We start from the raw sequence: 4,306 nt of genomic DNA on the forward strand, positions 1-4,306 counted from the left end.
CTCTTTGCTCAAACCTTTGCTAAAAACTCTACCTTGGACGATTTTGGGCTTGTTCCTCCAAATCCTCCACCCTCTGACTACTTCATGCCACGTATTAAAATTCTTCGTAATGATGTTTTCCATGCCCTCGCTGGCCTAAACCTTCGGAAGGCTTATGGACCTGATGGGGTCCATCCTATTGTTCTCCGAAACTGTGCCTCCGTGCTTGCACCTTGCCTATTCAAACTCTTTCAGCTCTGTCTGTCAACATCTACCTTTCCTTCTTGCTGGAAGTTTGCCTACATTCAACCTGTTCCTAAAAAGGGTGACCGCTCTAATCCCTCAAACTACCGTCCTATTGCTTTAATTTCCTGCTTATCTAAAGTTTTTGAATCTATCCTCAACAGGAAGATTCTTAAACATCTATCACTTCACAACCTTCTATCTGATCGCCAGTATGGGTTCCGTCAAGGCCGCTCTACTGGTGATCTTCTGGCTTTCCTTACTGAGTCTTGGTCATCCTCTTTTAGAGACTTTGGTGAAACTTTTGCTGTTGCCTTGGACATTTCAAAAGCCTTTGATAGAGTCTGGCACAAAGCTTTGATTTCCAAACTACCCTCCTACGGTTTCTATCCTTCTCTCTGTAACTTCATCTCAAGTTTCCTTTCTGACCGTTCTATTGCTGCTGTGGTAGACGGTCACTGTTCTTCTCCTAAATCTATTAACAGTGGTGTTCCTCAGGGTTCTGTCCTGTCACCCACTCTCTTCCTATTATTCATTAATGATCTTCTAAACCAAACTTCTTGTCCTATCCACTCCTACGCTGATGATACCACCCTGCACTTTTCCACGTCTTTTCATAGACGTCCAACCCTTCAGGAGGTAAACATATCATGCAGGGAAGCCACAGAACGCCTGACTTCTGATCTTTCTAAAATTTCTGATTGGGGCAGAGCAAACTTGGTATTGTTCAATGCCTCAAAAACTCAATTCCTCCATCTATCAACTCGACACAATCTTCCAGACAACTATCCCCTCTTCTTCAATGACACTCAACTGTCCCCCTCTTCTACACTGAACATCCTCGGTCTGTCCTTTACTTATAATCTGAACTGGAAACTTCACATCTCATCTCTAGCTAAAACAGCTTCTATGAAGTTAGGTGTTCTGAGACGTCTCCGCCAGTTTTTCTCACCCCCCCAGCTGCTAACTCTGTACAAGGGCCTTATCCGTCCATGTATGGAGTATGCTTCACATGTCTGGGGGGTTCCACTCATACTGCTGTTCTAGACAGGGTGGAATCAAAAGCTTTTCGTCTCATCAACTCCTCTCCTCTAACTGACTGTCTTCAGCCCCTCTCTCACCGCCGCAATGTTGCATATCTAGCTGTCTTCTACCGCTATTTTCATGCCAACTGCTCTTCTGATCTTGCTAACTGCATGCCTCCCCTCCTCCCGCGGCCTCGCTGCACAAGACTTTCTTTTTTCTCTCACTCCTATTCTGTCCACCTCTCTAACGCAAGAGTTAACCAGTATTCTCAATCTTTCATCCCTTTCTCTGGTAAACTCTGGAACTCCTTGCCTGCTTCTGTATTTCCACCTTCCTATGACTTGAATTCCTTCAAGAGGGAGGTTTCAAGACACTTATCCATCAATTTTTGACCACTGCTTTGACCCTTTTAAGGGACTGGCATTTCAGTGGTCATTTTTTTTTAATAGATTTTTGTTGCCCTTGGCCAGTATCCTTCCTACATAAAAAAAAAAAAAAAAAATATATATATATATATATATATATATATATATATATATATATATATATATATATATATATATATATATATATATATATATATATATATATATATATATATATATATATATATATATATATATATATTCGTATATATATATATATATATACATATATATACATATATATATATATATATATATATATATATATATATATATATATATATATATATATATATATATATATATATATATATATATATATATATATATATATATGTATATATATATGTATATATATATATGTATATATATATATATATATATATATATATATATATATATATATATATATATATATATATATATATATATATATATATATATATATATATATATATATATATATATATATATATATATATATATATATATATATATATATATATATATATATATATATATATATATATATATATATATATATATATATATATGTTATATATGTTATATTATATGTATATGTATATATATATATATATATATATATATATATATATATATATATATATATATATATATATATATATATATATATATATATATATATATATATATATATATATATATATATATATATATATATATATATATATATATATATATATATATATATATATATATATATATATATATATATATATATATATATATATATATATATATATATATATATACTATACATATGTATATATAATATATATATGTATATATAATATATATATGTATATAATATACTATATATGTATATATATATATATATATATATATATATATATATATATATATATATATATATATATATATATATATATATATATATATATATATATATATATATATATATATATATATATATATATATATATATATATATATATATATATATATATATATATATATATATATATATATATATATATATCTATATATATACTATATATATATATATATATAGTATATATATATACATATATATATATATATATATATACATATATATAGTATATATATATACATATATATATAGTATATATATATATATATATATATATATATATATATATATATATATATATATATATATAGTATATTATATATATATATATATTATATATATATATATATAGTATATTATATATATATATATATATATATATATATATATATATATATATATATATATATATATATATATATATATATATATATATATATATATATATATATATTTATATATACTATATATATATATATATATATATATATATATATATATTGTGAAGATTTATGTGTACCATTAGCTGGATTGTAAAATAACGGATCAGCATTATTGTACGAGTCATTCATCCTGCTGGAAGTGAAATGGATTGAATATCATGGTATTCAAGTACTGCCTATGAAAGATAATTAATATTAACTAAATCACTGTAAATGAGACAGCATAGCTCATTATCACTGACAATGATAGGGAAGGTGGTCAGAGACAAACATAGCTAAAGAAAATAGGGATCTGCGTAGTTCATCCACAGATCATATTATTTCATACCTACTTCTTGTTGTTATTTGTTCTCGATTTCTTTCTTGTGCCTGGTGTCCTGGCCCTGGGATAAAGATGGGGCGGGAGCTCCCCGAGGTATTCCCGCCGGGCCGCCACGGAGTGGAGGGAGGGAAGGATAGGCAGCATCCCGGCTCTCCTCATCACTTCCCGTGGTGTCCATCCGGGCTCATCATCGCTACCGAAGACGAAAGAGAAAGCAGAAAAGAAGAGAGAGAAGAGGAGAGAGAGAGAGAGAGAGAGAGAGAGAGAGAGAGAGAGAGAGAGAGAGAGAGAGAGAGAGAGAGAGAGAGAGAGAGAGAGAGAGAGAGAGAGAGAGAGAGAGTTCAGGGGTACATAACTGTGAAGCACCTACGAGGGATAATAGTGTTACACCTGACTATATTGGTTGTTATTTGGCCCTACAGGAGGCTGGTGATCTAGGCGGCTCTAAGTATTATTGAAAGGGTGTGAGTTGCCCTGTGTCTCGCCCCTCCTGTGTGCTTCAGTGTTGACTCCCGCAGTTCTAGGTTGCCCAGGCGTCGATTGTGTCTGTGTACTGTGTATTGGTGTGAGTAGGCACCTGTCCTCTCCTACTTTCTACCTAAGTGCGGTGTCCTGTTGTGGGTTGTGTATGTCTGGGCGTCTTGTGTGTTGTGTGTTTGAGTGTCGTGTGTTGTCAAATGCAAATGCTACTAGTGCCCAGAGCTCGCAGCAGTGTGTGTCTGGAACTAGAGAACTTTATGATATTCTGCTAGAGTACAGTTGTTTCCTCTCTCCTCGGGCTCTGCCAGCGGTTACTGGTGGGTCGGCTGGTCTTCTGGGAGACTGCAAATAGTTTGTTATTACCAAGAGTGTGTATAATATTTCTCTTAGTGTGTGGGTGGCCCTTTTGTGGGTGGTTAGTCCAACTTAATATTATACACTCTCTCTGTGTGTTGTTTATACTGTCTGTGCTCCATAGCATGTGATTGATTAG

This window comes from Scylla paramamosain, chromosome 43 (assembly GCF_035594125.1).
Source record: "Scylla paramamosain isolate STU-SP2022 chromosome 43, ASM3559412v1, whole genome shotgun sequence".
Taxonomy (NCBI): Eukaryota; Metazoa; Arthropoda; class Malacostraca; order Decapoda; family Portunidae; genus Scylla; species Scylla paramamosain.